Source organism: Cebus imitator, unplaced genomic scaffold (genome assembly GCF_001604975.1).
Source record: "Cebus imitator isolate Cc_AM_T3 unplaced genomic scaffold, Cebus_imitator-1.0 Scaffold187, whole genome shotgun sequence".
Lineage (NCBI taxonomy): Eukaryota > Metazoa > Chordata > Mammalia > Primates > Cebidae > Cebus > Cebus imitator.
This window is the reverse complement of record NW_016107502.1, coordinates 1,540,288-1,548,704: the sequence shown is the minus strand read 5'-3', so window position 1 is coordinate 1,548,704 and position 8,417 is coordinate 1,540,288.

The following is an 8,417-nucleotide window of genomic DNA, read 5'->3' as shown; positions in this document are numbered from 1 at the left end:
AATGTACCTAATCTGTCCAAAAAAAAAAAAAAAAAAAAAAAAACTATCCCCTGATGATTTCAGTAAATGATGTCATCACCCAACTCTCCCACCCCCCACATTGGGCTAAAATTCTCACTCTTTCAGCTCAATTCTCAGTAACAAAATATAGATCAATAAAGTAGCCCAGTGTAGCAGAAGATGCACGACGTTTTGAATTCAGACACATCTGGGATCCAGTGCTAGCCTAACTCTTTGTAATGAGCCATGCAACCCTCCATTCACTTAGCTACAAAACAAGGCACCAAACTCACCAGAGAGTTATGAGGATTGCAGGAGAGGCTTGTAGAACACTCTTTTGAAACTATGAAACCCCATTTCACAGATGAAAAAACTGAGTCATTGAGTTTACTATGAGTTACTGGGTGGCTCGGTAATGAGCCCAAGGTCATAAAGTGAGAGGGTGGCTAAGTGGGCATTCCAGAGCAGGCTGGCCACACAGCACTTGTTTTCTGGGCCAGCCACCAAATGGCAGTCATCTTTTTATTAGCCTCTGAGATCAAGGACAGCAGAGATCTCATCCCTAGGAAAGCAAATACCGAAGACACATTTGTTGAATGAGGTGTCCCATGCGGAGCACCAGGCATGTACCCAGCCCTCATCCACTGAATAAATGAGCAGTGCCCAGGAGCCTGATGGGCGAAGGGGATGATGAAGAGTAATGATTTTCAGTGAATGGGTTGATTGAAACATAGCCACAGAGACTTGCACTTTTTCAACAAATCTAGAAATCTCAGAGGTTTGTCTTCTGATAGGGTCTCCATGGGGCCAGGAGCACTAAAAATGACTCCCCAGACAAGCAAAAGCAGGAAAAGCTGTCTGGACGCAGTGGCTCGCACCTGTAACCCAGCACTTCAGGAGGCTGAGGTGGGAAGGATCTTTTGAGGCCCGGAGTTGGAGAGCAGCCAGAGCAACATGGTGGGATCCTGTTCCTATAATTTTTTTAAAAAAATTATCTAGGTATGGTGGTGAATGCTTGTGTTCCCAGTTACTTGGGAGGCTGAGGTGGGAGGACCACTTTGGCCTAGGAGATTGAGGCTACAGTGAGTTGTGATCACACGGCTGCCCTCCACCCTCAGTGACAAAGGAAGACCCTATCTTCAAAAACAAAACAAAACAAAACAAAAAAACAGAAAAAGCAGATCTTTACCCACCCAGCCTATTTGGACCCACCTGGAAACCTGTGCCCAGAGCTGAGTATTGGGATCTCAAAGGAATTTCAAAAATCTGGCCCAGCCCCAGGGTAATCTGATAACTAAAAACTCGTAAAGACATAAAGAGACCGTAATGCTTAATGAGGTGTGAAGGTCTTTATCTGAGAAGAGGTTGTGGTCCACAAACTGAAGAGAGTATGCCAGGTCTGTCTGTGATGGAGAAGACTGGAGGAAGATGACCCTACCTGGGGTTTATTGGATCCTCCTTCCTCGCCCGGAAGGTAAAACCGACACAGATTAGGCTACAGAGCTATAATCCCTCAGCGGACCGGCAGGTGCTGTAAAACAGAGCAGCGGGTTCAGTGGGTTGTGGGGTGGGCAGGGGGTAGACAAAGGAGCCGGTCACACTCAGCTGCAGCCCTTGCAGCCTCGCAGGCCTGTGGTTGCCAGGACTTAAATTTCCCAAGAGTCGTTAAAATCCTGACTTTTATGTGAAAGCTCTCATCTTGTATTGGCAAGTAAATCCAAGACAATTTCAATCACTGTGGGAGTCAAGCTAATTATGTCTGCAGGCTGGATTTGGTCTGCAAGCTGCCAGTGTGCCATCGCTGGATTAGACCTGGAAAAGAGTCGGGAAAGGTGACAGACCAGCACCAGCCACCCCAGATAGAGTCACGATGTGGAGGTAGTGAGAGAACCAGGTTCAGGATCTGCGCCAGGGGCAGACGGGACAGGCCTGAGGTTCGCTGGCCAGGCTGCCCTGGGGCGATGATGCAAGCAGGCTGCTGCTCCTGCTGTCTGCGGTCCGGAGGTGCTCCCTTCCCTCTAGGGCAGAGCCATCCTATACCTGGCTGGCTCTGGGTTTGTGAGGGATCCCCGTCTGTGGCATTAGTACCACCTAGTGGACTTCGCAGGAAGAACTGTATGTTGAAACCATGTGGACAGTCATTTACCGGACTGGTGGAGCTAAGGGCAGCCGAATGGCCAGGGCCCAAGTAAATCAGTATCAAAGAAACCGTAATAATGAATAAACTCAAAGAAGCTTCAGGGGGATAATCAGACAGAGGCCGGGGAGGTAAGTTGAGCCGGTCTTGCTGCTTTCTCAGGCCGCCCAGTTCTATTTGACTGAGCCTGTGGTCTGAGCTGATGGAATCCACCCCTCCAGTGCGGGACAGGCCTCCAAAGCCCAATGACAAGGAAAGCCACTGGTCATCTGAAACTTCCAGCCTTCTTTCTTTAAGCCTCATGAGAAATGAGGTGGGTGGTAATCCCAAATCAATGTTTGTGGCTGTGCTTATCCTGTTTCAAGCGTAACATCTGTGTTTATGGTGTTTAAAATCTATTAAATTGTGTGTGCTGTTCAAGCTATTTGAATATTTTCCCTTCATTTAAAAAAATTACTTCTCATCTCTTTTATTTTTGGAAAAGGTCCCACTGTTTCCATTTCCAAACTATGCCGACCCCCATGAACTTCCTAACAAATGCATTTTCTTCCTAAAACCCACTTGCTTGAGGAAACGTGTTCCATCTCCTCTGAAAGGGCCCCCTCCAACTCCTTAGCATCGATTTCCCCTGGATTCATTTGCATTTGCTGCTGTTCCTCTCGGCAATTTAATAGGCCTGTGTGTCCTGGGGTTCTCTGTGCTTTTCCTTAAAGGTCCAGTACAGGCCCTACCTAGACATCAGCTGTGAGCACTAGGCTTATCTCGATAGTCTGAATCTCCCAGCTCCGTCCACAGCATTTTTGCTGTTGCTGTTATTGCTAGCAGAGCAGGGGAGAAGCAATCTGGTGTAATAATATTCAGCTTTTGAGTACTTGTTTCATGTTAGTATTTTGACAGTATTACTGCTAAGCCAACTGGGAAGTTGGATTTTGGTGATACCTCTGCATGTTGCGTAAAAGCTCCAAATCCCTGAAAGTTGTTAGATACAAAAGCATTCCCTTGAACACACACAAAAGATCGGGGATTTCCAGGTCTTCATTGCATTTTTAACTGCCACTTTCAGGAAAGGCACTTTAAGTTTGAGATTTTCCAGTTATAAGATGATCTGGATCTGAAAGAGCATGGATGGGGCAGTGAGATTTATCACTGCTTGACTGTGTGCTTCATCTGCTCTTCCTGCCCTTAAAACATTCATTGCTCAGAATGGGGCAAGCCCGGCAGTGTTGCTGGGTGGCATCTGGGAGACGGAGTAGAGTTATCATGCTATAAACAGACAGCATTTCTCCTACAGAGCAAAAAGATGGGGAAGGGGAGGGAGAGGGGCCCAGTTGGACGTTATGTCATGCCGAAGAGAATTCCAAGGATGGTTATGAATGGCAACCAGAGGCCCTTTGAAACTCCCTAGAGGCCAGCAAACTTCACTAGGCAGAAACCCAAGAAAAAGTTACCCCTATTTGTCTCTAAGAATGGTGGATGTCAATGGGGAATGGAAACAGGGAATTTGCAGGGTCCTTGTAAGCTTAAAAGTCCTATTAAGTGAAGTTACTTGAGATCCACAGGGAATATCTTAATCTGGACTTCCCCAGTGGCCAGTTTAAAATCTTACTGTTTACAACTCAGGTCAGAATTAAAATGGAAAGCAGCCTTCAGTGACTTTCGGACAGAAAACTTTGGAGAAAATGAATTTTATAATAACATCAAAATGTCTATTAGAACTTGCGCAAAAGCTCTAATGTACCTAATCTGTCCAAAAAAAAAAAAAAAAAGAAAATTAGCTGGGCATGGTGGCGTCTGCCTGTAATCCCAGCTACTTGGGAGGCTGAGGGAGGAGGATTGCTTGAGCCCAGGAGTTTGAGGCGACAGCAAGCTGGGTTTGTGTCACTGTACTCCAGGCTAGGGGACAGAGAAAGACCCTGTTTCAAAAAAAATAAAAATAAAAAAAGGCCAGGCACGGTGGCTCATGCCTATAATCCCAGCACTTTGGGAGGCCGAGGCAGGCGGATTACGAGGTAAGGAGATTGAGACCATCCTAACACAGTAAAACCCCGTCTCTACTAAAAATGCAAAAAATTAGCTGGGCATGGTGGCACATGCCTGTAGTCCCAGCTACTCAGGAGGCTGAGGCAGGAGAATCACTTGAACCCAGGAGGTAGAGATTGCAGTGAGCTGAGACTGTGCCACTGCACTCCAGCCTGGGGACAAAGCGAGACTACATCTCAAAACAAAAAAGTGTTTATTAGGCTGCCTTCTGTATACCCACCACACTTGGGAAGAAAGCTGGACTGAGGAGCTGAGGTCCAAGACTAGCTGAGCCTAGGGCCCTGAAATTCATTCAAGCAGTACGGAGACTGTCACATCCCATTCCCAGGCTCTGCTTCTCCAGACTCCACCAAGGGCAGTTGTGGCTTGTGTCTCAGAGGAGGGGTGCAGGAAGGATCAGAAATCAGATGGGAGCCACTAAGAACAGCAGGCAGAAGCCAGGAAAGCTGCAGGGGCAGGGTTCCCCAGAATCTGGAGATGGCACCACAGGCTTCTGGTATCTCGCATGCCAGGAGATGCTTCCTCACAGCCTAGAGTGAGTAGCTGGCAACAATCAGGGATATCCTCTGAGGACCAGTCATGCTGTGTGTGATGTACCACCTTCTGAAGGTGGACTAGGTCTTCTTGCTTATAATCTGGCTGCATGAGCACTCTCGTCCCCGAGCAATGTCAACAATGACTGGTCCTGCCACAACACAGAGGCACACACAGATTCTATTCCAGGTTAGAATGTGTCTTTTATGCCCCTGCCAATTGTTGCAGCAGCATAAAACAGAGTTCTGACATGACACAAGTGTATTCCATTCTGAGGACTGCTGGTTGATAAATAAGTCAAAAATGGCCAGATAGTTTAGGTCAAGGTGAGTTTATTGTCCAAATAGCATAACCTAATTGCATTCAAAACCATTTTCAAATCCATCTTTAAACTAGCCAGAAAACAGGTTATTGTTTTTTTTAAATCACTTAATACTGAACAAATAAGACCTCTTAAAATGCAGCTGACTATATCACGTCACCATCATAGCCAATACAACATTTTGCCATACTTCCTAAAAACCTTTCTGCATATACGGATCATGCTACTTCAGCACTTTCTAACGTCCTGACCAAATACACACCCACACCTCTTATAGAGTACATTGTGAGAGAATAACATTGACTTGATATGGCATCACACTTGTTTTAAAAAAAAAAAAAAAAAAGAAAAGAAAAGAAAAGAAAAAGAAAAAGAAAAGAAAAGTCCAAGACGAGAAACTATAACAGAGAGAGGAGAGAGAGATCTGAGGTACATGGTGTAAGGGTAATGGACATAATGGAAAAAATCCAATGGCCCAGTGAGTTGCTGGGGATGTAAAGAGTTGGCCAGCAGTAAGAACTAAACCAATTAAAAATAAAAATAAGAAACTTTGTGTTTCAAGGACAGGCACCTGTCAAAAGACACTGGATACTGTAATGGCTACAGTCAGTAAGGCACTTTATTTCCCCAAAGTAGGCTGCAGGCAAAGGAATGAGGGCTGCAGCTCCAGCGTGCACGTACACATTTGCTGATGGCTTCTTAAAACCTGAGCCAAGAATAGGGTCTGATAGCCCAGCCAAGTTTAAAAGCAGAGACACACGAATGTAGTATCGTTGTGCCTGAAATGACCATTCTGGGTCATTTCGTCCAGAATCACCAAAAGCCATGTGGTATGAGGAAGCAATAAACATCCTCTGGAATCTTCTTACCCTATTTTGCACAAATGGATGGCTGCATGAACAGCTCTTGTAAATTGCTCTGAGTCCACACCAACAGAAGACTGCACTCATTCTATAGCTACAGAGGGTTTGTTGGCTTAAGGGGACTTTATCGTCTCAGCATTAATTTCCCTTTTAAAGCTATTCCCAAGGTTGGACTGTCTCAGAGATAAACAAAGAGGAATCCTTTTGGCTTAGAAGCCAACTGGCTTACTCAGACTTCCTCCCCTTCCTACCTCCAGTTCCCACACTACCAATATTATCTTCTTGAACTAGAAAATCAATTATTTACATGACATAAGGTGCAAGTCTATTTCTTCTCCCAGCCCTGTCCCCTGTGGCCCATGGAGAGAAAATTCCCCTGCCCTCTTTGAGAAAGTCATCTGATCCTGCCTAATGTTCTTAATCTTTCAGTCCCAGAGCTCCCTGGGTACAGTCTGGAGAGGCCCTAGAGGTGCTAGACAGCAGGAAAGCGGCAGCTCCGTCTGAAGAGCTGCCCATCCTGCTAGCAAAGGGATGCAGTGTGACGCTATCAGGGCTGCCTTCTCCTCTCTGGCTTTGTCACGTAAGCCATGTGTGCCCCTGACCTGGCTGTTAAGAGGCAGAACAGAGCCTCCAGTACAGAGCACACAGACCAAGGGTAACCCAGGGGTAAGGCATGCTGTGCTCTCCAGTGGGGTCCTGGGGCAGTTCAAAATAAAGCCTCCTGGAAGGGCAGCTCTTCTTGAGGGAGCTTGCCTCTCAGCACGCATGGGGTGTTCTGCAGAGGGAACTGCCCTCGGCTTTCTCCTGCAGGCTTCTTGGCTATTATGGACCCGCATGGAGTTTAATTATGCTTAGCATATATTTTTGGCATACTAGGATTTCTTCCCCCTAGCATCTGGCCAAAAGAGGGGAAGGATTAAAATTTGGCAGGCTGGGGGAACAACTCAGCCCCCACTGATGGAGAGAAACAAACAGGTGGAAGTAAAGACGAGATACAAAGACAGTAAGGTAGAAAAAGACCAGGAAAATTTGGAACCCCTTTAGTGGAAGGTAAGAAAAAGAAGAGAAAGAACAACAACAAAAGAAGAGCGAGTTCAAATTCATAGGGAGAACCCCTCTGGAACAAACTTCTACCAAGGAGAGCGAGATCCAAAAAGAGGGCAAAATCCAAGATTTTGGATTTTAGACAAATCCAGGATTCGTTCTTTTGTTTCAGCAGGGAGCAGGCAAAAAGCCCAACAACCCCATACCTTCCCATCAGCAGCCCCATACCCATCATCACGCGAGGCCCCAAGCATGGGAAAGAGAAAAGCTAGGATTCAGGGGCCTCGGGGCGACAGAAAGAGTGGAAAGTTACAGACTGTAAATAGAGTCGGAGAGGCCTGTGCCCTTCCTTATTTGTCGGGTTCTTTCATTTGCTGCATCTGTTTAAGCTCAAGGGTCGGTCGCCGTGAATGAATTTGCACCTCGTTTCCTCTTTAGGCTCCAAGATTCCCAAGAACTCCAGAGTTCCCGCTTTCCCCATTCTGTGGGACTCCCTGGGGCCCAGGAGAGTGTGTTGAGCAAAGCTGGCTCTTGAGAAAACTCTGGCTAACTTGCTGGCTGCTCCACTTTCTTCTCCAAAACTTCAGAATTCACCACCCACTGTCCCACCAGAAATCCCCTAGAATTTTAGGGTCATGCTAACTACAAAGTCCTGAACACTTCTAAACACACTTCCCCAGAGACTGACTCATCTGGAATTTCACCTCTGTAGAGAAGCAGCCTCTTCACCTCCCTTCAACAACCATCCCATATTTATCTGACCTATTTTTCTTATCCTGCCAATTCAGTGTGATTGAAAACCCGAAAACCATTTAGTACCGCTTAGCAGAGGACGTGGGCTTGCATAGTGCTTGCCTGCACAGTTTGAGACAGAGGAGGGAGAAGGAAGCACCACACATGCGGCTTGCTGCAGATTCATCTACTCGCAGATTCAGACCTAGGGAATCTGCAGAGATGATCCTAAACTCAAGGTGTCCATGCCAGGGAAGGGGAAAGACGGAGGAAATACTTCCAGATGAAAGGGCCCTTTGCAGATGAAGCCCTGCTTCTGAAAAAGCTGTAAGATGAAGCTCTCCATACAGCCTGCTGGAATTCTTTTTAGTCTGTTTCCTGATACCTGGTACCTAAGTGCAAATCACGGTGTTTGTACTGAATGTCTGCCTTGAAGGGGAGGGAGGATCCCTTGGTTCAATGTATTTTTTCCACCATGATGAGGATACCGGGGTCAAAATGGGAGCCCAATGGCCTCCATGACCAAAAAGGTCCCTGGGAGTGAGACCGCCCTGCCTTCCACCTGAGGGGAGTTCAGCCCTGCCCACACACTTCTCTATTCCTCCCACGAATGGGCTCCCAAGCAGAAACTGTACGGTTGTGAGGTATAATGAAAACAAAAGTGTGAATCATTGTCTTTTGTAGTTATTGATTTTGTCCAGTAAACCTGAGGTAAAGAATACTCCGTCTTTGAAGAATGTGATCA